This window comes from Lontra canadensis, unplaced genomic scaffold (assembly GCF_010015895.1).
Source record: "Lontra canadensis isolate GAN:19392208 unplaced genomic scaffold, GSC_riverotter_1.0 scaffold2, whole genome shotgun sequence".
NCBI classification, from domain to species: Eukaryota; Metazoa; Chordata; class Mammalia; order Carnivora; family Mustelidae; genus Lontra; species Lontra canadensis.
The window spans coordinates 50,749,318-50,776,568 of NW_022630996.1; the positions used below are offsets into that span (position 1 = coordinate 50,749,318).

The following is a 27,251-nucleotide window of genomic DNA, read 5'->3' on the forward strand; positions in this document are numbered from 1 at the left end:
GCAGTGAGACTTCAAGGGACAGTGATAGAAGGGACACTGTTGTGGGTAAAGGGATACATGGAGAAAGGGTGATTCTGGAGCAGTTACCTTGTAACTTGGTACCAAGTTCAGGAAGCTCCTGTCTAATGGCTAGCACTTTCTCTTTGAAATAAAGAGGCAAATTTTAAGAAGAATGACATAAAAGTCAATATCCAACTGGGAAGCCTTGTACCACTTAGTACTTAGAAGTAAAATGTGACAGTAGTAGAGCCAGTCCAGTTCTCATTTAATGGGGCTTACTTACTTAAACTACCAGACCTCGTGGTTTAGCTAATAGGACCCTGCTGGTGCCAGGGCGCAGCCGGAGCCCTTGGAGGGGTGGCTTGATAAGCATCCCCAAGGAGGCAAAGTCTGCTTTACAAAAGGCAGCCAGATTATGTAAAGCCATGAAAGCAATACCAGAAATGATGCTGTAGAGCTGTCCATTATGTCTTTCTCACTTCATTTAAAAATGCTAGGACATGAGTATTCAAAAATGACTTATCTCTTTACCTATTTATTTGTAATAGCAAAAAATTGCCTTCTTTGAATACTTTCCTACAGAAAATCACTTTTTCTTGATAGCCCTATTTTTTTTTTTAATGAGTAAACTTTGGCCATAAAAATAGAACAGAAACCCTACAAGGTTCATTTCTGGAACTAATTACAAAAAATGCATAATTGAGACAAAAATGGAATTTTTTATTCTGAATGATGTCACCTTGAAAATTAGAGAAACTAGATTTTAAGTAACTATCTTGTATTTTCACTGCTGTGTCTTTTGAGGAGCTGATGTTCCATTAATAATTACATATTTCATGTGTAACAAAAGAAATTGTCAGTCTTCTTTTTTTTTTAATGACTCAGAAGTTATACTCAAACTTCAAAGATTTTTAAGGTAATGTAACCATTTTTGGAAAACATCAGCCTATTGGGGTTTGCATTATATGGTTCTTTTTTAGCATCTTTGCATTCCTCTTTCTATAGGGCTTCCTATAGGAAACTTTATCATGTCCATTCTACTTAAAAGTTCATTTACCCTTGTCAGCAAATCATTTATTAATACAGATACAAAGCTAACTTTTTTTTATATCAGGTCTTACAAAATTAGCTCTCCAAAGTCTTTATACTTTAGAAAATGAGTTTCTCATAATAAATATTAATATTTGCTAGTTTTAAAAGTTCTGCTTTGAGGATTTATTTAAATTGGGTAAAAATATAATAGATATAGGAATATACAAACATTTGTAGTCTTGTAGTTCCTGATACTGTATCAGTCCAGGTAAAAGCTAAGCTCCTCTAACAGAGACATCTGGAAGCAGTGGCTCAAATAAGACAGAAGTTTATTTCTGTCTTGGGTAACAGTCTGGGTCTTTTAGCAGCTCTGTTTCATGCTGGTCATGCCTCTGGCATTTTCAGTGTGTAACTTCCTAAGTCACTGGTTGCCACACCTATAAATAAAAATGGAAAGGAAAGAACATAATCCTTGGGCCAAAGACTTCCTCTTTAGCTAGTCAAATAGAAGTTGCTCACATTTTTCTTGCAGTCCATTAGCAATGAGGGATGAATCACATGGCCAAGCATGTACCAAAGGAAGCTAGGAAAAATGGTCAGCCAGCAGCCATGTCTCAGCTACACTTTTCTGCTGGAGAGAAGGAAGGAGAAAGTCTTTAGTGGACAGCTAACAATATCTGACACAGATACAGTGAATGGAAAAGAGAAACACACTGTTGTAAGGCAGTATTCCACTCCTAGAGATTTTTGAAAAGTATGACTTTGGGTTGTCACATTAATAGTCCAGGTTACCCTGTGCTTTGTAGATTTGATTATAAACTGCAAAGTTCATTTAACATGTCTTATACAGAACCAACAAACCTCCTTAAGGAGAGAATAAGAGTGTATCCTGAGATAAAAAGCCATGTTATACTGAGATTTTCACCTCTACCTGTTTTATGCATACCTCCTTTCCAATTCCTTACTTACCCAAATTAACTGTGCATTTGTAAATATATTCATATATATTCATTTCCCCCATCCCATGTTTGGTATTGGGCTCCCTCCTACCTAGGACTTTATAGAGTTCAGAAGGGGAACTGTATCTGGAGACAGTCATGTGTAATACATGAACTAGATGGGTAGCAAAAAGGAGGTGTTTCAGAAAGAAGAGATGAGCCTACTTGGGGGTGTGAACAATGACTAGAAGTATCAATATTTACAAAAAGGAAAATCACAGTGACATGACAGGAAGAAAAAAAAAAGTGTGTCCAAGGACATGGGATCTGGGGGACTGCAAATTAGGTGATAGCAGTAGAGTGAAGGGTCCATAAATGGGACAGGGTGTTCAAAAGGACCTTGAGTGCCATGCTGATATGTCATCATGACCTATTTGGTGAGTCTAAAGCCCCTGGAATATGAGACTGTATTTCTGGGATTTATGTCACTCTGGAGATGTCCTTGCAATTGGTAGTCTAGAATATTTTTTCTTTTTTCTTAACTTTTAAGCACAAAACATATCACTATAAAAAATAAACCAGCTGATTTTTTAGCTCAAAATATGAAAATGCAAATTTCAGGGTATAATAGTATTTTTTAAATCTGTTTTTCATTGTAACAGAATAAAAGTTCAGTCTACATTTTAATATGCAATATACTCTAAATCTTTTTTTTTAAATAGTATATAGCAATACAATTGCATCCATCCTTTTTCCATGAGAGGAACACTTTATTTCTACATATAAAATGAGTATAAAGACCATATGAGATAACTTTTGTTATACAGCCTCTGCTAATCTAGTGATATTAAACAAGCATTCTGTTTTGTATTCAACCATACAAAAGAATCAAGTATCATATGACATGTTGAAAATATTTTTGAAATCGCATAAAACTTTCAAAGGAAGTTTGTACGTAATGGGTAGCCACTGAAGGTGTTCTAGCCAGAGAGTAATTTGATTACATTGCTTTATAATTTATTTATATTTTTAAAAGATAGATTTATTTGTTTATTTGACAGAGAGAGAGAGAGAGATCACAAGTAGAGAGAGAGGCAGGCAGAGAGAGAGGGGGAAGGAGGCTACCTGCTGAGCAGAGAGCCCGATGCCAGACTCGATCCCAGGACCCTGGGATCATGACCCGAGCCGAAGGCAGAGGCTTAACCCACTGAGCCACCCAGGTACCCCAATTATATTGCTTTATAGAAAGATCACTTTCAAAGCATCTTGGTAGATGAATTGAAAATAAATTGAGATAGAAAGAGAAATGAGTAGAAAGATGGTAAGGCCAGGTGAAATGTGAGTGTGGGAGGAATGGGAGGGAGCATGGAAGATGGAGTCAGGAGACACCCACTAGGAGCAGAAAGTAGAAGTCTTAGAGAATGAGAGGGCCAAGGATGGGGAGGGAGCAGGGGATGGAGGGAAAGGGCTCTGGAGGGCTGGGATGGTGTGGGCTGCAGCCTTCCAGCCACTGCTGGTGGAGACAGTGTTGACTAGCAAAGATTTGGGGGAAAGGGAACATCTAGAAGGGAAGCTCACACATGTGTTCTGTTTTAGAAATTTAATTAATATTATCTTATTAATATAATGACAGTATTCATATGACTTGGTTTTACCCTAATGCTGACTTGTTGCAGAACATATTGTTTCCATGTGAGAATCTTCTCCCAACTCTTAGATGTCCTTCCAAGTTCTTCCTTTAATTCTAGTTCCTTATCTTCCTCATGTCTGTGTCTCCAAATCAGAATAACAAGAACATGCTTACAAGTCTCACTTCTTGGCTCCCTTGGGCATTTTGGGGGAGCATTTGTGCCCTGAAAGATTTCCCAGTGCCTCAGAAAGCACTAGAAGTATTTCTTCTCTTTCTCAGAAGCTTCCTGTGACTTGCTTTGAAATCTTTGTGATCAAGAGAATTAATCTGAGTCTCTGAGGGCATTGGATGTACAGTGAAAAACTTGTCTTTGCTGTTAACTTGCTGTGTTGTGTTAGGCAGAAGACGTCACCCTTTTGGAGCTTTATTGTGCCATTTGTAAAATGAAAGGTTTGGGTTAGATGAGAGTTTCTTAACTTTGTTGGTTGGCTTCCTTTCAGGGGATCTGTGAGCTCCCTAAAATCATATGGAAAATTCTGTGTCTCTTTATGCGAACACTCTTCTACAAGAAGATCCACCGATTTCATCAGATTCTTAGGGTTCTGGGACCCCCCCACAAAAAAAGTAAAAACAACAACAAAAAGCACTATCAAGATCATTTGACGTAACGACTGGATTTCTTGCCGTAAAATGTCCATCTTTTGATGGCAGCAAAAGTACTCCACATGACATGTTATGGAATTTTCTTAGCTGTAGACCTATCATTTTATGAGTTCATTCTTAAGTTATGCTGTACCTTTTAGTGCCTCTGTGATCATCCAAGATGCCACCAGTGACATCTGAGCATCTGGTTTCTGAGGGCGAGTTTGGAGTGGGGAAAATCAAGTAAAAGTACAGAGGTCAGCTGAGGAAGGATTCTGTGTGGTCCAAACTTGTGCCACTTGATTCTTGAGACTAGGAGCATATTTAGATTTTCTTCCTTTCACTTATGCAAGCCACAAAAAAGGATGTTAAGCCCTTGGCACTGTCCTTTGACAGAGTTGCCAATGTCTGTCCTAGACACAGAAATTGGCTGCAAACTACAAGTATGGCCAAAACTGGCCAAAAGCTTGTCTAACTCTGAGCAGTGACAGTTACGGAGATAAAGTGAGTGAGATAAAATGAGAATGAGTGTTGACGCTAGAGCTATTTTTAAGTCTGACCCTTGGCCAGTGCTCTAGTAAACTAACCCAAACACACTTCGTAAGTTCCAGATAGCATAAATATCTAGTGATTACTTTTCCCTTCTCATTAACTCAGTAAGAATATACAAAGTTTAACTTCATTTCTGTGTGCTTAATTTATAAACACTGGTTTAGTCTTTAAGAAATTTGTACAGGGGGACGCCTGGGTGGCTCAGTGGGTTAAAGCCTCTGCCTTTGGCTCAGGTCATGATCCCGGGGTCCTGGGATCGAGCCCCACATTGGGCTCTCTGCTCAGCAGGGAGCCTGCTTCCCCTCCTCTCTCTCTGCTTGCCTCTCTGACTACTTGTGATCTCTGTCAATTAAATAAATAAAAATCTTAAAAAAAAATTTGTACAGGACCTATATTGCCCTTAATCATATTCATTTATGCTGTCCCCTCCCCTTGACTTCCTCTTACATCTCTCCCATATCCTGGAAACTATTGCTTTCAAACTAACTGAGGTTAAATGACCCATTTTTGTTCATTTGTTTGTTTATTGTAATTTTCCTAAATTTATCTTGTGTTTTTACCATACATAGCTGGTAAGGAACTTGTCATGTGACTCACCACATTAGATTCAGCAATGTTGGAACTGGTCCATAGCCTGTTGAGTGACGTGAGTCCACTGATCACCTGGCTGGAAATTGCAGGAATATGATTTGCAGGAATTTTTGCAGGACTGAAATGAGAGGACAGTTGATATATGTGGAATATGTATGATGGTGATTGCTGGCCCATGGTTTGGTAGAAAACATTATTAGGACAATGAACCCAAAGCAGCACCCTTAGTATTCAAATGCAGTAACATTTTTTGGATTCATAAGTGAGAATCAGTGGTAAAATAATAATATAGAAAAGCTTTAATCAAAGAAACTACATTAAAAAGACCATCACGTTTTGCTATAAGGTCTCAAGAACAAGAAAATCTCAAAATGTGACCTCTCGTTCTAAACTGGTTGACAAATCCAAGAAGAAATTATTTTATCAGTGATGATATATTTAATACTCAGGCACACATTTTTACTCTGGTGGGGCTGAAAATTAATCTTGTTACTATCAATACGTGGACATGATATATAAAAGCATCCCTTTACATTCAGCATGTAGTTCCACATACAACTCACAGTTCACATGGGGAATCACGTCTGTTAAACGTAACCAGGGCCCAATAAATGTATTTATGTTATATTCCTGGAGGTGAAAACCTTGAGTTCTGTTGCTGTTCTGTTTCTGCTCACTGCATTACAAGTAGGAAGAGGCAGGCCACGCCCCCTGCTCACATTAAGTCAGAGCATTTGAAGTGAGATGGAAAGAGTGATTTTAAAGCAATTTAAAATTTAAAAACTTTTAAGGTGTGACAAAGGATTCATTCAGCTTCAGTCCTAACATTTGGCATCCTCCACCTGGTGATTTGTCACCAGGATCACTTCAGCATCTTCCACCCAACAGTCATCAATCTTTTTTTTGGCCATTCTATTACTATCAATAATACCCTCCTTAATAAGACAGAAAGGTGGGTTGTTTTTTTTTTAATTTTATTTATTTATTTGACAGACAGAGATCACAAGTAGGCAGAGAGAGAGAGAGAGGAGGAAGCAGGCTCCCTGCTGAGCAGAGAGCCCCATGTGGGGCTTAATCCCAGGACCCTGGGATCATGACCTGAGCCGAAGGCAGAGGCTTAACCCACTGAGCGCCCCAGAACGGTGTTTGTTTTATTTTATTTTATTTTTTTATTTTATTTTTTTTTAAAGATTTTTATTTATTCATTTGACAGACAGAGATCACAAGTAGGCAGAGAGGCAGGCAGAGAGAGAGGAGGAAGCAGGCTCCCCGCCGAGCAGAGAGCCCGAAGCGGGGCTCGATCCCAGGACCCTGGGATCATGACCTGAGCCGAAGGCAGAGGCCCCAACCCACTGAGCCACCCAGGCGCCCCAAGGTGTTTGTTTTAATAGTTAAAGTAAGTTTTAAAAATTCTAAAGCACAAAGGAAGTTACTGATTTTCCCCAAATTGAGGGGAAATAACACTACTACATAAAACCTAGTTCCTAAAGTACTCTGTTGAAATTGTACAATACAGAGTTTTTGATAAGTTTGTTATTAAACAGTCATTTTGCTCTTTTAAAGTATTTATTCAAGTATAAAATGTTTTTAAGTAATGGTGGCTCAAAAAAGCACTCTATTGAATTGCACCAGTTCTATTGTGTAGAATGTCCCAATGAGGTGAAATGAGCTTCTATTAATACTTGATGATTCTATTTAAAAGGCTAAATGATTAGATAGATGTATTTAGAACTTGCCGGTCTCTTAAGGAACTATCTCAGTAAATAGGGATGCTATATATTGTCTTTCTAAATAAAAATGTTAGGCTTGAATGCTAAATTTTGAAAAAACGGAGAATACCAGATAAAGGTCTTGATATTCTCAGTACTGAACACACTGCCTGTACCTCGGGTGACATCATGTTTATTCTCATGGCTTCTATGACCTTAGTGAGAAACCAGGGGCACTGGCATGGGAGGGCTATCTGCATGTTTCCGGTGCATTCCCTGCAGAATGCTCTTGTAGATCTGGCATTTCATAATATGATCATAGCCTTGGTCTGTCTTTCCATGCTGTGGCAAGACAGGATGCAGGTGTTTCAATTTCACTACTTCATGGCCTCTCTGGAAGGCATTTAAAATAGAGATTTTTAGTGGTTGATAATAAAAACACAAGTAAATTTTAAAGATCTAGTGGGTTTTATCAATCAGTTTATGAATTAGCAGCCAGTCTATCAAGTAAAGGGCAGTTCTGAGGAGTTGTACAAAATGGAAGGATTTTATGGGACAGGACAATTAGCAAAAGAAAAGAAAAGATTGATCCAAGTAAGGTCAACTTACCTTAGGGTAAGTAGAAAGGATCTCATTGGGTGGATTACCTCATCATCCTTTAGGGGAATGGAGAGGGGCCCCTATGACAGATGACCTCATTGGTGCTGACCAGAAAAATCCTGACTGATCTCTTAAGACTATGTTTCTGTGGGAGGTTGAGATTGCACGTAGGTTAGTATTAAGCCCTGGTTTGGTGACTTGGCCTAGTATAGGTGACTCCATTTGAAGCATGAGAGAGAGAGAGAGAGAAAGAGAGAGAGAGAGATGGGATGAGAGAGAGTGAGTGTGGTGTGTATGTGTGTGTGTTTAAACACTGGAATCCATCCCAGGTGAATCTGAGTCAACTCAGTTCCTTCCAGATCACCAATGACTTGGTTCATGGTGATGCGGGGAAAGAAACCATATATAGACCTATTTTTTTTTAAAGCCCATGTTTGTTTTTCTAAATTCTGGTTTTGTTGTGCATACATGAAATCATGATTTAGGTTTGCTCTTCATTTGCTTTTGCTTAGAACAATGTTATCAGAAAATGCTATCTTAGAAAATGCTGCTTATGATAATGGAGGGGCTGCTGCAAGATAAGTTTTCTTCCTTTCTGGAGATAAAGTATAAAGGAAATAAAATGCAGGAAATTTTCAGACTTGTAAAGAGTAAACTTTAAAATTAAATTTTAGGCTTTACTGACCTTAACACGCAATATTCATTTTTCTGGATACCAATTGCTTCAAGTCTAAAGGGTACATTAACATGTTTCAGAAACTTCACTGAGAGGGCTTTATTTTTGTTTACCACTTAAAATTGTTTTCTCCTGTGCATGAAGTGAGACATTTTGGACATAGTTATTGCTTATCCACTTGTTTCACTATAGCATATCAACTAGCTTTTTATTGTATTTGGCAGGTTTATTTATTTAAGAAAGCCTTAAAGGACATTTTTTAAAATATTGGTTGGCAAGAAAATGAAAAACACAACAATAGCAAGAGAATTGTCCCAACTCAGAGGTTTGCATCACTTCCCTCTCCTGAGGCGACACAGTGTTGTTACTTATTGGAAGGGTTAGAAAAAGAGCTGACAGTGGTTTGCACATCAAATCCTACTTCACTTGGCACCTGGCCCCATTCTCTTGGGCACAGTCTGCCTAGTCTGGGCCACACACCTATTGTCATTTAATTTAAGGTTTTTTAAATTAAAAAAACAAATACTCCAAGAAGGGCTACCCTTCACGTACATGCAAAATTATTGTGCCCTTTTTGTGTTAATACCATAAAATATTACAGAAAACACCTTCATAAGCTTTACAGAAAAACTTAGAGATTTCCATATAACATATACATCTTGCAATTTTTTTTAATTCTATTTGTAACTGTTTTGTAGTGCCTTTGCTCCATTCCCTTGTGATGGCAAGTGTGATGGGATTAAATTATTGTTAGTACAGCTGACCCTTGAACAACACGGGTTTGAATTTTGCGGATCCGCTTATATGCAGATTTTTTTTTCAATAGATACAATACTGTAAATATATTTCCTCTTTCCTAGGATTTTCTTTTCTCTAGCTTTATTGAATGATTGTAGTATGTAATACATATGATGTAGAAGATATGTATTAATAGACTGTTTATATTATAAATAAGTCTTCTGGTCAACAGTAGACTACTAGTAAAATTTTGGGGGAATCAAAAGTTATATGCAGATTTTCAACTAGGCAGGGGTTTGATACCCCTAACCCCCACATTGTTAAAAGGTCAGCTATATGATGATTGCTGCATATGTCTGTTATTGCTAATACATCATTAGGGAGAACAGATTATATTCATTATCCCTTGGATGGAAACTTAGTATTTTATAACTTCTCTAGGATACAGAGATAATTGAAATGAATATTGTCTATCTGCAGAATAATAATTACTGTGTATCTACCCCTAGTATCCCAGTTTTACTTTATAATCGTACTCTAAATATTTTCTATTGACTAGAAATGCATAAATATTCCACTATTGATAAATAGAAAAGAATTACATTCAGTAAAAATGAAAATTATAGTTTCAGAGTAGAAAACATATCCTTCCCAAGTTTTTGTGGAGATCGTATTTTTTTAAAGATTTTATTTATTTATTTGACAGAGAGAGACAGTGAGAAAGGGAACACAAGCTGGGGGAGTGGGTGAGGAAGTAGGCCTCCCACTGAGCAGGGAGCCCATTGCAGAGGTCGATCCCAGCACCCTGGAATCATGACCTGAGCTGAAGGCAGACCCTTAATGACCAAGCCACCTAGTCACCCCTGAAGATTGCATTTTTAAGAGAAAAAAGCGTGTATGTCCAACTATGCTGAAAATGTTGTGTATGTGTAAAAATAACTTCAAACGGTTATATAAGCAATTGCACTGGGGGAGATGCAGTGTGTATATAATAAGTTTGACAGGACGTAGTATGAATGGCAAAGTGGAATAGACAGTCTTAAGGACTAGAAGAGATTCATCATTTCTGTGTGAGGGGATTGAGAGATGCTTTGTGGAATGAATATCAACATCAAATGTACTAGGATCAAAAAATCTGAAAGACCACAGTTAGATGAATGAGGGCAGGAACTAAACTGTCATTGTGTTAATTCAAAGGTATGAGAAACCTTGTGCATAAAGGGCAGTAAATAAATGTTTGTAAAATATGACCACATTTTGGATTTTTAACTGAAGCAGAACTTGCATAACGAGAGTAATAGGAGATTTTGGTAGGCAAGTAAAGACAAAAATGGCAGAAAGCTGGAGTTACTATGTTACTATGCCTTAATTTATTCTTGAACAATGCTTTTTTGGGTCTGTAGTACGTGCTGGGATTGGTGGAAGGCACTGAAATAAGGCAGACATATTCCGACCATCAAAGAGCTTAGAGTACAACTGGGTTTAAGTAGGGGAAATTCATTTTTTTTTTCGCAAGGGAAGTCCTGTTGTTTAATTCTTGAATGCAGGTAATTAAGCCACTACTGCATAAATGGTGTCTGTCGTATGAAGGCCATGCTTGGTAGAGATAGCACAGAACACAAGTAGGTGTGATGACGAAGTCAGAGTATTCTTGGAACCGCACATACTTATATCAGGCTACCGATAGAAGGTTGGATTTAAAAGGTGAATCCTTGAGTATTTATAAGGAAATAGATGAGAGCATGTGGCATGCATCAGGTGAATGAAAACTGGGGGGTTGCCTCTTTATAGGAGAGGGTGGGGTGTCACTTATGACATCCTCCCAGTTTTAGGATTTCGAATGAGATGAGTGTAAAATTCATTGGATTCTATTAAAATTTCTAAAATGGTTATTTAGGCACAAGATGCTAAGTTGCTTAAGGCTTTTGTCCTCAAGTTTTTGTACAAAGCATGTGCTATTTTACTTGTTATTTGAAGCCTTTATCTACTACACATTCTTTATACAGAAATGCCTTTGATGATAAACACAGATACCAATTGGAAGCATATAAAATATAGCTTGTAGCCAACTTGGTAATAAAAATAGTGCCCCTCCCCCACCAAAAAATATATCCAGGTCCTAAGTCCTGGAACCTGTGAATATGTTACCTTACATGGCAAAAGAAAATTAAAGTTGCAGATTCAAATAAGGTTGCTAATCAGCTGACCTTAAAGAAAGGAGATTAACCTGAGTAATCTGAGTAGACTCAGTATTTTCACAATATTGTTGAAAAGTGGAAGAAGGAGACAGGAGAATCAGAGAGATGTGAAGCGAGAAAGATGTGACCAACTAGTGCTGACTTTGAAGCCAAAGAATGTGGGTAACTTCTAGAAGCTGTAAAAGGCAGGAAATAGTTTCTCCCCTAGAGCCTTTAGCTCAATGAGATCTGTATGAGTTCTGACCAATAGAACTATGAAATAATAAATTTGTATTGTTTTAAGCCACTGACTTTGTGGTCATTCATTATGACAACAAATCGAAAATTAATACATCAACATTTAATAGTGGTAAGAAACATTTATAGCTTATTGTTTGAAAACGCTTGAAACAAAATGTTGTATATTAATGACAAGGAGTTGGAGAATAAAATGTCAAAATTATTAGAATTTAATACCATAGTTTAAAATCATGATTTGTTTAATGTTAAGTGTGAGTGTAACTTTAATAAAAATCTTAGAATAGTAGAGTTGTTTCGTTTTTAAATCCTTGCAGATGAAGCAAAAACAATTTGAGTCAAACCATAATGAAGTTTAATGGCATAATTAAGTGATTTTAAAAGGGGGATATACATATTTTTAAATATAACAGAATTAAAAATATCCTGGTGCCCAGATTAATTGGATATTAACAGCATAATAAAGTACTTCAAATCTGAGGAATCATGTTTTTTATAAGTCATGATCTTGGTGAAAAGATTTCCCCAATAATTCATATTTTCTTCAAGTTCCCAAAATTCATAATGAAGTGTGTGTACGTGTCTGGGGGTGGGGGATGTGCTTTAACAAAATAAGAATCATTTTCTCTGGGTTGAAAATTACACCATAATGAAATTTCCCAGGAAAGGTTTGGTGTTGAGGCCAGGTCTCTCACATAAGCGATTGAATACATGACTATGTATGTCTCTGCAATTTTAAATGAATCATGTGCAAAATGCGTTTTGACACTTAAATGTGCAGTTACTAATTTAAGAATTTTAAAGAGTCTCTCATGAAGATTGCCAGTGAAGAACTAGTAGCTGATTGTCCTTTCAGAAAAGTTACTTATGTTTGAAAAGCTTTATTTTACCCCTGTCTTCCAGCCACCAGTCTCTCCCAAGAAAACTTTGAATATAGATTATTACAGAATATTCCAGGAATATCAAATACCAAATACTTGGTACTTTAATGTCATAGAGTGCCTCCACATTTTGGCTAAACTTATGAAGTATGTTTCCAAAAGCTTAAATTTTTTAAAGTTAGCCAGTAAGCTGCATTGTGGCTGTTGTATATACTATAATAGTATGTCCTATTTGGGAGGGACATTAATTTCTTCTACTTCCGGGTTGATATTCTCCTTAAGATAAGAAATTTTGTCTCAGTTCATAAAATAATATTGCTAGATTGATATTCAGTACATCTAAAGGTAAATCACACTTGCTTGCATTATCTCTTTGAATTTAAATTTACTTATCTCTAATTAGACCCTTAATTGTCCTTCCTTCTTTGTCGTCGTGTGCCTCAAATGACATAATATATTAGAAATGCATGTGAAATAACCTAAGACATGGATTCCCAGAATTCCCTATCCCCACCAAAAGAGTTAATGACAACATGGTGAAATTTATTTGCGAAATTATGTTACTGCATTGCACTGATAGAGACTTAGGATGTATATTGACTTATAAAACATTCTGAGTAGTCAGGCAACAAATAAGCCAATTTACCCCAGCATTTCCTACACTTAGTAGACTATGCTGCCCAGAACGTAGAATACAAGTTACATAACATTTTTTGGAAAATGCCTTCACACAGAAATTTATACATGAGGAAACTGACGCCTCAGGCTTACAGCTTGGTCATGGGGCGGAAGGTACCACATCTTTACACTCAGCAGAATTGCCTTTATTTTCTTCTTTACATTTTGTAGGTAGAGAACCACAGAGGTTTAATAGGTTTTTTATGGGATTGGGGATTTTAGAAACAATTCTCAGTATCTTTGATTGCATAACTTTTTTTTTTTTTTTTTTTAAAGATAGGGATAAAGAAAGGTGGGGAGGGACAGAGGCAGAGAGAATCTTAAGGAAACTCCCCACTGAGTTTGGAACACAACATGGGCTCGAACTCATTCACAACACTGAGATCATGACCTGAGCTGAAATCAAGAGTTGGACACTTAATTGACTGAACCACCCAGGGACCCCTAATTGCATCGGTTTAAAATTTACTTATTGTTGTTACTATTAGTATCATCATCATTATATTCCGTTTGATCCTAACTTGCCTGTTTTCAAAGTGTTTGTGATGACTCTAGTAGAAATTGTGCATGATATTTACTTTATGACTGCATACCAATAATTTTACAGAACCGTACTTGAATCTAAAAGCATAATGTGATAGTTTTGTGGAAAACTTAATTGAAGTTCAAAAACTCTACTCATTTCATACAATTATTTATATATTGTGTGTTAATTCTGTGACACCTATTGAATAAATTGTATGTAAAGTTTAGTATATGTGACTTTAAATCAACCACATGAATCTTCTTCCTCTTGATTACGAACATTACCATAATTATGTTTCCCGAGGACAGTCAGTTTTATTCAAACAATAGAAGCCAGCAAGTTGAAGGCCTTATTTTGTGTGCTATGGTGCTTAACCTTGCTTCTATGGATACTTAACATACTACTGAACTCCAGCTAACGTGAATCTTCTGCATGTCTGTAAGTTTCTGTGCTATGCTTTTCTGGCCTTGGATTTTTACTGACTTGTGTCTCAAAATTGTTGCATAGAGAAGTTTTTAATTCTCTGGGTGTCTAATGATAAAATGTTTCCTGAATAATGGAAAGTTTTACCCTCTAAATACCCAGAAGCGTATATTTCAAACCCATTTAACCTTCAAGTATTGACTCTCAGAGAGGAAGCTTATATATAGGTAAGGTTTTGTGTGTGTGTGTGTGTGTGTGTGTGTGTGTGTGTGTGTGTGTGCTTTTATTTCTAAGATGGGGATGACGATCATGGTTCTGATGGTCATGATGTGGACTTGTATACTGTTTGCCATATGGCAGTGCTATTATCAGTGCTTTGTATTCATTAATTCAGCTAGTTACAAGATAGAGAATATCTTCTATTTTTCCCAACCTCACTTTTTAATTGTGAGCTTCCAATAGAGTACAAAACTGACAAGCCTACCCTGTTACAAATATTTACTGTAATTTTTTTTCTTGATCTATTTCAAGCACCTGTTACTCATTTTTAAATCATCTTGGTGAAATCTTACTATAATTTTTATTTGAGGAAGAAGAAACTAAGTTATAGGTGAACTAGGTTGAGATTGATTACTCTTTACTCTGGTGATTTTATAATGCATTAATGTGCTAAAATCTAGAAGTACTTAAAACCTCATTAGAATTTAACTCAGGATAGAATTTTGACTTATACATTATTCTCAAGAAGAGATTTATTACAGACCTTTTACTGATAATGTAGATGGTGCATTTTGAATAGACTAGGAATGTAGCCAAAGATATTTAAAATACTAGTGTATGGATATAATGTGGAAAACTCTTAGCATAGACTTTTTTTTTTTTTTTTTTTTTTAGGAAAGGGGGACTGTTTTGAAACAATTGTTTTCCCTTGACTAGTTCAAAATCAATAGTTTTATTAGCATTTATATTTGAATTACCAGAATCTCAGTGTGTAGTCTTTCTATTACTATATAATCTTTTTTATACAATGTAGAACTTAATTCTTAAAATTAGAAACCTTTTCACATTAAGTGTGGTCATGTATTTAAATTAAGGTGAGTACGTGAATATTTTGTACTCAATGGAAGATCCAGGCTCGTCTAAAATTATTCATACAAAGACTATGCTGGCATTTTCTCATCAAACAACTTGAAATGTAGTTAAATAAATAATATTTCTAGCACTCTGATAATTACTAGCCTGGGAAAGATAAGAATTATAGTGAATGGTAGAATATATGATGCCTTTTTGGTATGCCCTTTAAAATGAAATATTTTAATACTCATATTTACATAGCTCACTTAAATCTCTTATGTTTAATATTTTAGATTTGTTAGTCTCTGTAAGAAAGTAAATCAAAAGTTCTGTACGGCTTTTAGCTCTTTTAGAGTTATATTTTCTTAACTCATTTACATATATTAGAGAAGACAAATACAGAAAAGTGGGTTCTTGGTGTTTTACATGAATTCAGACATCAAGTGTTGATAAAATATTTAGGAAATTGTATAATTAAAGCATAGGTGTCAAAATATTTTTTATGAATTATTATAAAGTAATTTTTCTTATAAAGGGTGAGAGAAGATAACAACGGTTTTGGGGTGCTCATCTCTACTATTGTAGCATAAAAACAGCCACAGACAAACTGTAAATGAGTGGTTGGCCATGTTCCAATGGCACATTTCAAAGAGAAGAAATAATACTGATTTGTTCTGAGGGCCATAGTTTCCCGACCCCTGGTATGAGATCACAACTGACATGGAAAGAGGAAGGTGCAGGAAACAGAATGCAAACTGGACAATTAGGAAGGATCAACCAAGCGAAGGTTCTTCAGCTCAGGTCCACTGACGGGTTTTAGGCATTAACATGCAGCATGTTGTATGCTGGTTTTGTTTTGTTTTGTTTTGTTTTCGACTTACATCTCTTTTTTCCATCTCAGATATAGAGTTCAATGATTAATCAGTTGCTTATAACACCCAATTCTCATCACGTCACTTGCTCACCTTAATGCTCATCATCCAGTTATCCCATCCCCCTACCCATCTCCCCTCCAGCAACCTTCAGTTTGTTTCTTGGACTTAAAAGTCTCTCATGGTTTGCCTCCCTCTCTGGGAGAACTTCCCATTCAGTATTCTCTCCCTTCCCCCACAGTCCACTGTACCATTTCTTATATTCCACGGCTTTCTTTTTCTTGTGAAATATGTCATGCCTGTCGTTACTGCCTGAGGCATATCCTACCTGAGGGTTTGTGCAGCCTAAATGTTAAAAACCATTCTGTTTGTTGGGACGCCTGGGTGGCTCAGTGGGTTAAAGCCTCTGCCTTCAGCTCAGGTCATGATCCCAGCATCCTGGGATCAAACCCCACATCGAGCCCCACATCGGGCTCTCTGCCCCACAGGAAGCCTGCTTTCTCTCTGTCTGCCTCTCTGCCTGCTTGTTATCTCTGTCTGTCAAATAAATAAATAAAATCTTTGGGAGAAAAAAAAATTCTGTTTGTTAAAAATGGCAGCAGTTTATAAATAAATGTGTCCCAGATTGTTGAAACAGATATATAGGAGATGCTGAGAAATACTCCAGCCTCACCAAAGTTTTCCATGAATTAGAAGGGCTGTTCCTAGAAGACTGAGACAAAAAGGATTATAAAAGGCCATGGTTTTGAAACTGCTTTTGAAAAACTGACAGGTTGGTCAGGGGCTTCTATGGATGGTGAGGTCAGAAAAGAGTGTCATTGCTGCTCCTAATGGTTCAACTGAGGCAATTCAACTTTATTGCGCCTTTCAAGTCTCTGCCTGTTAATGTATATGAATAAAAAAATAAGATAAAACTTCTTTAAAACTACTGTATAATAGTAAATTGATAATATAAATATAGTACCTATGTTTTCTTTTTTCTGTCCTAGCCTGTACAGTATTTCTTTGGATATACTTTATCATGGGCAATAATTCTGCTTGGCTTTTTTAAAACAAGGTATATGATAATGGCAAAATAATATTAATCTTTAATGAGGTCTGTGTGAAATACGGATGACCAGACTCTGAGTCTGTTAAGCATGGCACCTCTTTGTATTTTGTTGCAGGTTTTCTGCTCTGGAAAAACAATGTAACTATTGATGATTAGTCTTGGCATTCCAGTATAGAAAGTACTGCCAAGTATCTAAATTGGGATTATTTAAATAATGTTATTAACTCTTAAGCCATATAGTATTTCAGTCTCGGTAACACAAGAGATGCATTTTACGTTCCTTCCTTCCTTTATTGATGAATTTTTCTTAAGTACCTACTATATGCTAAGCTCCAGGGATCTGAAGGAGAATATATAGTTTCATTGCAAGAGAAAAAAAAAAAAAAAGCATTTGGCTGCTGTATCGCATTTCTATTTTGAATTATTTTAGTATTAATACTATCCACTTGGAAAAAACTCATGATATTAAGTAATTTAATTTATAAGCATTAACTTCTTAAAATGTGATATTTGATCAGGACTTTTTTGGATCTCACCTTTAAACATTAAAAAAATTCTGGTATATACAGGGAAGGTTCAGGGGTGGACCTGTCAGATTTTGTTGTCTCTATTTTGCAGATGAAAAAGAAAATGAGAATGGAGAACCTTAATGAGATACCCAAGGGCACACTGTTCTTACATCAGAGATCTACTAGATTGCCCATTTCCTCCTCCTCCTATTCTTGACTCCACTCTACTCTTCCTCTCCCTCAATTCCTAGCCTTGTGTCTTTCTCATATCTACTCAGATTGAATAGGTCCTTTAAAATGTTCAGTATATGTTTGGACTAATGATTCTTACTCTCTACCACTCATCAAAATACAACATAATTTTAAAGAATATGTATTTTTAAATGTTTTCAGAATATATAGACAATTTTATATAACTAGAGAGTATATTAGGCTCATCAAGTTCCTTTTATCCTTGTGTTTATGTTTTGATGCTCCTGAAGGATTGCAGTTATAATAAGCTCACACACCTCATTGATGTAAGATAAAACATGAAGCACAGGTTAATACAGGTAAATGGAGACTTATGGCATAATTTGGATACCCCCTGATGATCTCTTAAAAGCTCTTGAAAGAGTCTAAAACATACTTGGTTAATAGCTTTTGCATGTACTTCAAATTTATTTTTTCTGTTTCTCAGGCTCTACAGTTTCATGTTTTTCCCTCACTCCAAAATACAATACCTTTGCCAGTTCTACCCAAATCCTTTTCTTGAAAAATTATAGTTAAGCTATAAGTGGTTTTTCTATCTGAAAGATTATTGTAGGTGGTAAGTAAACAGCAGACATTCTCTAGAAATGATGAACTTGTTTTCACATAAATATGTTCAGTTAGAGAAATATGCCAGAGATATATGAATAGTTGGCATAGTTTATGTTCTATTAACCTTGCTTATTTTTATAGCATGCTTTATTGTCTTAAAATTAATGTATCTATTTTTGGCCACTTCAAAAATGAATAAAGCTTATGTTGTAAAATAGTTTTCCTACATGGTATTTTCTTGAAGTTTTAATAAAGCATTACTGGTTTAATAAAGCATTACTAGTTTAATCACTCACTGCTCATATTTTGTGCAAAAGTATAATTGCAGGCATGCACTATACGATTCATCATGGGTTGTTTATGTACCCCAAACAGAATGGTAATGAAAAAGCAAAGGTCATGGCTATCTCTAAATCTAGCTCAGAATTATTCATTAAGTTTATTCTCATTATTTTTGTGTACAAAATGCTTATAAAAAGATAGAACCACCAAAGCAGTGGATATTTTTTTTTTTAAGATTTATTTATTTATTTGACAGAGACATCACAAGTAGGCAGAGAGGCAGGCAGAGAGAGAGGAGGAAGCAGGCCCCCAGCTGAGCAGAGTGCCAGACGCAGGGCTCAATCCCAGGACCCAGGACCATGACTATGACCCAAGCTGAAGGCAGAGGCCTTAACCCACTGAGTCACCCAGGCACCCCAAAGCAGTGGATATTCTAATGAAAAACTGATGTATAGTGTCAGTGGAATTTGAAGGGAAAATTCAACCTCTCTTTGGAATAAATGATTAAAAAGTAAATATAAATAATATATAGTGTTTGGGGTTTTTCTCCCCCACATCAGACAGGTAATGTGCCAAGGTCATTACAAGGTTTGAAGGAGGCACATATCAAACAAAGGTGTGAACACCCAATCATCAAGCTTATGAACTAGAAATGGATCTACTGATCTTAATCATATGCTAATAAAGGGAGATTTTGTATAGCTGTCTCTCAACTTCAATCCTCCTTTGAGAATTTAATTTTGAATACCATATGTCTATTGTATTGTTATCATTAAAATATATACAGTTAATACATGAACCCATACATTTCATAAAACAATTTTTAAAATACAGAAATGTAATAAAGAGCAAAATCCCTTTTTGTCCACCTAGTCCTCTCCCTTCCCATGCTTAATCACAACAAAAAGCTTAAAATATAGATCACTAGAGTTGAATATCTCAGTTATCCTTTCTGAAGTAGTATCTTAATCTTGTTTTCTGTAGTACAGCACTTCAAGAAATTATCTTACAAATTCAAGTGGCACAAATTATAGATCTCAGGGCTCCCAGATATTGGGAATACTTTTAAAGATCTTAATCTAGACATAAATCTTAAATTAAAATGTATACACACATATATGAAGATATAGGTAATGTGTAGAGGTATCATGTATATACGTGTGTGTATTATATATGTGTGTGTAGCAAATACATGGAAAAATCACTTCAGAGATTTCATGGAAGAAAGTAGGTATCCTTTGGTTATTGGGCTGGAATGGGTAGTGGAAACATAAAGCTGATAAATCAGAAATATACATGTGTGTGTATATGTATGTTTGTATAATATAAACTATAATTAAACTATATATTTTGGGCTCTATATGTTAATCATAAAATTTTATATTCTATGCAATGTTAATAAAATATTTTAATACATTATTTATTATAAATATAATGTTATTTGTGGTATATAAATATATATTACACATAATATATAAGTTACTGTATATATAAAATCTTCCCATTACCCTCCTCTTATTCTACCCCAGTAAATAATGAATACCTACTTTCTTGCATTAAATCTTCTCCAAATAATGCTGGTGTTTCATGCATTTGACACAATGGAGACACCATGAGAAAATATATATATATATTTGTCTCCAACACTGTAAGTTCCTTAAGAATAAAGAGCATTTGTTACTTAGCAATTGTTAGCATTAATTTGTAACTGTTTCAAGTTCTACCCATTTGAAGTTATTCTAGTTGGTAATTGAGTACTTCTTGAACTTCAGAAAGAGTGGCGCTTAGAATCATAGAAAAAAATATTTTTGAAATGCAGATGGAACTAGACTTAATACACAGGACACTCAGTTATTTGCTCTGTAAACTTGGATAAGATACTTAATTTTTTTAAGTTTATTTTCCTCATCTGTAGAGGTAAAAGAAAAGTTATATCATGAGGTTATTAAGTATATTAAATGAGTTAATTTAAAACATTTGGTAAAAGTTGGGTAAGAAACCTTAGTTCTGATCTATATTTAAATATATTGAAATGATTCCTGTGCTTTAATATCAATTACCAGTTTATAGTAAAATATTTAATACTTAAATTTTATACATATGTGGTCAAGGTGAATTAAAAATTTCATTTGCCATTTAATCTACTCTTCCATAGTAATTGGCCTCAAGTATCACACAGTTTCATCTTTTATCTAAGAAGATAAAATTGAAGAGCTACTGAGAAGTAAGCAAAAATGTATGAGAATTTGGGACACAAAAAAGGAGCCAGTGGAGAAGAAAACGATGTGCTTCTCAACTTTTCTTCTAGAAAGAAGATAGGGATACTTGCCTCTGCCAAAGACATGGAAGGGAAATGGTACATAAATACATTATAAAGGGCACTGTAAGAGTTTTCATGCTTCAGAGATAAACAGATAATCATTACCATATACAAATTAAAAATAGTATGGAAATAGTTTTTCATGGAAGATTAACAACTGAAGCCAGAAATGTTTGTGGTTGCTCATATGGAAATTGCTTTGTTAGATAAATGTACTGACTGGGCAAGAAGTAGTCAGTAATTTGTGTGAGCTGTTACCCTCAGAGTTCAAAATCCTGTACCAAGTGGTTCTGATTCAGATAACATTGTATATGTTGGTAGAATTATCATTTCTCTTTTGGCTTTTGAATCATTTATGAACAAGATTTTTTTTTAAGAGAAAAGAATAACCTTCCCTCTAGCCTTGTTTATTATCAGAGTGTAACATTCATGTGCGCTTGCTTAAGTGTTCATAACAAGGTTGTAGATCCCAAAAGGAGCTGAAGAATTATTTCTGGTGGTCTTTGAATGTGTAATTGCTGCCAGCTGAGGAAGCAAAATTCCAAATCAGTTTCAGGAACTTTCACAAATAACACTTAACATAATTATAAGGCATAAAGCTCAATATATAGTTTATGTAACAGAGTCTTACCTAACCACAGAATAGTCAAAGAACAGTCAGACAGAAGTCTTTACAGAGGTATATAGTAACCTTTGGCTTGACATGATACTTCTTTAGATTTATTAAACCTTCTGGTTGTGCATTTGAAATTATGCCTGTTTAAAACATCCTTGTATGAATTTTCTATTTTGCTGTGAGCATTTCCGGGAGCATCTAACAATGATGATAAAAAGGTGATCATCAAAAGGCGGTAAATCCTCCATCTTTGCTTAAGCATATTGGAATAAGGTAGTTTTGATATCTTGGCCAAGGACATTTAGTGTTATTTCTTTACTTTTCAAAACAGTGTATTCAACTTTTAGGGAAATAAAATTTTTAAAATTCAGATTCCTAGATGGGTATATTACTAAGTAATCATACTACAAAATTATTGTTACTTTTCAGAGACGTTAAATACAGTGTTCACTTAAATAGGGAACTTCTCATGATACCTTTGCTTTATGGTTAGATTTCATTTTGTGCAACTTTTAAGAGCCATTTCTAGTATTTTGACAAAGGGTAAATTTGTCTGTGTTGTGGCTAAAATTCAATCATAATTTGCAAAAGCAGGTTGAGAAATGTCAGGATTGCCCATATTCTTCCCATATACATTTCTGTATCATTTACTCCTACGGTCATTTTTACATATTTGTTAAAACTTCAGAGAGTATTCTGGAAGTATTATCATTATGTACAGGCAGGTTTCAAATGAAGAAATCATCCACTCATTGTCTCTTTTTCCACACCTCCCTTGCCTCATTCAAAGATGTGCTTTCTTATCTACTTTTCCTTTTTTGAGTAGTATTTTCCCATTATATAGACTAGAAACTGGAATCATTGAGGGAATTCTGAATATGTTTTCTTTGCCATGTGTGTAAGACCTACATTGATCGTGTGCTCATCATTTTAGCCAAGGTCTCCCTTTATACCTACAAATACTTTATATCTACAAATAATTTCTCCCTACCTTTAATACAGTGGTTTTCAGCCAGAGGCAAATTTGCCCCCAGGAGACTTGTAGCTTTAATATCTGGAGACATTCTGAGTTGTCATGACTGAGGGTGTGGTGCTGTGGGCATAGAGTGAGTGGAGGTTATGGATGATGACAAAGTTGCAGAAAGCATAGGACAGCCGCCAGTGCGCCTTCCTCAGCCCACAGAAAAAAACATGCTAAAGTTGAAAACCCCTGCTCCCATTTCTCTTTGGTCATTTGTCCTCCGGATGTTTTTTTTTTTTTTTTTTTTTTTTTCAAATACTACTTTTGCTGCTTGAATCACCTGATGAGGCATCTTTAAGGGTATAATCTTGAGTATAAGATCTAAATTCTGTACCCGATCTAAATTCTGTACCCTGGTTCCAAACTTGGTCAAGTCATACATTCTAATGCTGCTGCTGTGGGATCTTCTGTGGCCTTTGTTAGGGTGTTGTCTCCATAGTTGTCCTTCTCTGGCATGTATTTTGGGCCCCCATATCTTCACAGCTTCTCCCCACCCCACTCCTGTTCAGTGGTGCCAGAGAATTCTACTCCCTGCATTTCTGGACTCCAGCTCAATCCTGGAAGGTTTAGTTGACCATTGCAAGAAATCGTTCCAATGAGTTTATGCCATTATCTGTATCTAATTATTAACCATTTATTTTCTTATTTCTGTGATTATCTTTGCTTTAAAAAATCCTTTCTATTGGTGAAATCCATTTTGCAGTAATAATATGGAGTAGTTTCCCTTTTGAAACCAGAAGTCTCACATACTTGAGGAGCAGAATGAAAAGCGTCAGCCTCCTTGACTTTCTGCTAGATTTCGGAGCAGCCCGTGAGGCATTACCAGAGAATATTATGATGTTAACCTTTGTATTATTCTTTAACTTTGTGACGTACGTTTCACCATAAAAATCTTTAGTGATTATAAATCTTTTATGACAGCCCTACCTGTTAACACATTGCTTTATATCTCATGCTTCTCTATATAGCACTGTGTATATGCACAACAGATAGTTACTGTGTCAGCAGAGTAATGGGGCCAAGTCATCAAAAGTAGTACCAGAAACAAAGTAAACAGAACGCAGAATCTTGGCTAGGGAAGATTTGTAGATTATGAGGGCTGAATAGATAAATATATTCATCTTTTTTGCTGAAAATTTACTAAAAATAAACCAAAACTAAAAACAAGATGTATGTTCCTTTCTGAAAAGAGGGAACCTACCCATCACAAACTTCTAGAACACCTTCCAGATGTTATTCAGCTTGGACCTAATTTTAAAAATAGGATGCAGAGATTCATTACTTATGTCCCTTGGCAGTATACAAAGGGAAAAAGTTTGTTCAAGGGAGTTTCCCAATTACTGCACTTGGCAAAATGAGGCTGGGTCAGTGTTAGGAAGTTCATACTTACTCTTCAGATATCCATTCTCTGCTTTAGGAATGAGCAGTGTAAGGCGGAAGGATGGATCTGCAGTCATAGAGTTGTTTAGGTTTTTGGTGTTTTTTTTCTTAAATTGGTTTAATTCTGTTGTAAGGATTAAATAAAACAAGACAGGTGCCCATCTCCTCACTTCAGAAACCCAATTTTATTTGACACAGCAGTATCATTTCTTACCCATGCAGCTTGGGATGGTCTCTGTGATGTAACTGAAGATTTTCTAGAGTCTTTATTTAAAGGGACCATTTTCTCTCTTTCTTCCTCCCATCTGGAAAATATCCAGTATGTACCATTAAAGGAACATAAATAATGCCAACTTCAAAAAAGAATATCATCTCTCTCTAGTAACCAAAATATCATAGCATATCTATTAGTTTTAACATTATAGTGAACTCACTATTACAGGTTTTTTGTTCCACCCAACTCCTATCAAGAGTTTGATCAGGACAACTGATTTTCTGGAGGATATGATAGGCATGCAATAGGTGCAGTCTGAGATGACCTTAGGTAGAACATGGGGGGAAAATTAAGTTCAGTAATTATTTATTTGAATATTGTGTGCGTACCATTCATTGGCTCAGGTCTTATGTGAAGCTAGGTCATTACTCTGGAAAGAATGGGTCCTGTGACTTAGAATGGCAATGTGTCAAAAATGGTGGAAAATTCTTTCAGCAAAGAGAATATCCTTTCTGGTCCCTGGAATTACTACATGTTGAGAATGAATGAGAGAGAAGAGGAGGGAGATGAAATGTAAATGTAGACTAGTAAAAGAGACAAAGCGACATCCTGAAAGAACTGCAGAAAATTATTAACAAATAGTGCCAGAAACCTGAATTTCCTTCCTTACACATTTTTTCATTCAAAATATGTGCTTCCCTTCACAAATATGTGTTGGCTCCTACTCTGGTGTAGGTGTCACGAGAGAAACTTTGGATGCAATGCTGAGCCTGAGCCAACAAGATAATGTGGTATCTGGTATGAGCCTAGAGCTTCAGGCCAGGAGAGAATCGCATTAACCAACACCAAATTGGAACAGAGATAAGCGCTAAAAAGGAGAGGTACTGCCAGAGCCATTATGGATGGATTTCACCTCAGCAGGCACATCAAGAAAGACTTTTTTGAGCAAGAGGAATGAAAATAAAAAGCAACTTTGTCACCCAGCCTGAAACCTCAAGGAAAGTAATGATAGAAGAGAACATTCTAGAGAAAGGTTAAGAATGCCTATGACTGAAGAGAACTTAAACTCAAAAGGCTTAAAAATAGGTTAATGAGGGGCGCCTGGGTGGCTCAGTGGGTTAAAGCCTCTGCCTTCGGCTCAGGTCATGATCTCAGGGTCCTGGGATCAAGCCCCACATCGGGCTCTCTGCTTGGCAGGGAGCCTGCTTCTTCCCTCTCTCTCTGCCTGTCTCTCTGCCTACTTGTGATCTCTCTCTCAATCAAATAAATAAATAAAATATTTTTAAAAAATAGGTTAATGAGGTTAGAGTGGAGAGATAAAGGAGGAACATAATTATAGAGAAGTACAATGTGTGATTGACAAGATGGATTGAGTCATTTTTTTTCTAAAAAATAATGGATTTGATAGTACTAATTAAAATTGGATGGATTGCTAAAACTTTGAAATTTTTGTTTTATGCTTTTACTCTCATGGCTTAGCTACAATAATCAAAGCAATATATACCAGTGTTTCTTATTTATAACTACACTATAAGGCTGAAAATAATTTATATATTATACATTTAGTCATGAAGTAAAACTAATTATTTTCTGATATCTACGGGTTGTTCATTACTGTTCTCCTTTCTTCTCTTTTACTCATCTTATCCTTAATCATAATAACTATTTCTATGACTGTCATAGTGTTTTATAAATGAAATATATTTGGCATGTTCTTAATTCCATCCATTAGAGGAGACCCCTACTAAGGTGGTTGTTATATTGGTCTAATTTGTCCTACCTTATAATGTGGAAATGGCGAAGATTCTTCCTTTTCTTCACTGCCATGTCTTCTGTCCTAGCCAGACTCTAGCTTTCTTGCCAACTTACTCCTTCAGTTCTGTTATTCGTTATCTGGTTTCTTTTTTTTTTTTTTTTTTTTTTTTGGTATTAGAAACCCCTTTTACCTGATTTACCATTTATCTGAAAGTCACAAATTAGTGCCAACCCAGATTAGCAAACTTCTTGTTTAAACACAATTTTGATTCTCCTAACCATAGATTTGATTTCTTAAAGTTTTCTCAATCACTTTGGGAAAAGAAGAGAAAATAGCTTTCTTGGTCACTAGTATTGTTTGGAGGAGGTTGAGATGAATTTTAGTAAACTTGTAAGACTATGTCTCTGTTCTTTTTCTACATAACACCCGAGAACGGGAAGAGTGATTTCTGTTGTTTCTCTTGTTGCGGGGTTATGGCAACCTCAAAAATTGCATAAACTTATTATTCCTGTAACTTAAATCTTGACCAAAATTAACATATTTTTGCAGTCTAAAAATGAATCCATTAACTATAAAACTGCATGAGTAAAATTTAATATTAGAATGTTTGTGTGTGTGTGTGATTTAACTCTTTTTGAACATCCTTCAAATGTAGAGTCAAATTACTGGTTATGAGTACATTTATTAATATTTGAAAACTGTTTTAATTTGGAAATGTCAATACTTTACTGACACTTTTCAAGACTTAATTATGACCATTTTATGGGTTTTTATTTGTCTTGCTTTGTTTTTGCTGATGTAATAATTATCTTTTTTATTATATTTCATAATTGGTTATTTCCACTATTTTGAGAGCTACCAAGTTTTGTGAATGGGGTCTTTGAAAATATTAAATTTTATAGTTGGTTATTTCTATTATATAGGAAAGTGCACATTATCATGTGGAATTGATTTTATACCTAAGTACCTACTGAACTCTGTGAACAGTCCACAGTTCTTTTATATTTTTAAATGATTACTTTTTATGTTTAAGAAGGTGGCTACATTGTATGTTATTTTCCAATATTTTAACCTTCCATTTATTGTTCTTGTTACATTAGCTAAGAAATCCAGTACACTGACATATGTTAGCAGTGACGTCAGTTATCCTTGTGCTTTCTTTAAGGTAATTCTTAAAGAAATTCTTCTCCCCACTTTTTTACTTCTTTTTGTTTTGCTAGGAATAGTTGTTAAATAGTACAAATACTAAATGTAATTAAAAGCTCACATTGTAGGGTTGCCTGGGTGGCTCAGTTGGTTGAGCT

At 35.6% G+C, this 27,251-nt stretch overlaps 1 protein-coding gene and 1 non-coding gene across 3 annotated transcripts in view; one reads left to right on the forward strand and one right to left on the reverse strand.

The window, feature by feature from the left end:
* CRPPA (CDP-L-ribitol pyrophosphorylase A) overlaps nt 1–27,251 on the forward strand; it is a 289,217-nt gene that overhangs the window by 237,622 nt on the left and 24,344 nt on the right. The gene's annotated exons all lie outside the window — the stretch shown is intronic.
* Nucleotides 19,195–19,298, reverse strand: LOC116878941. The gene has a single exon (XR_004384918.1). It is a non-coding gene; the product is annotated as a small nucleolar RNA U13 (small nucleolar RNA).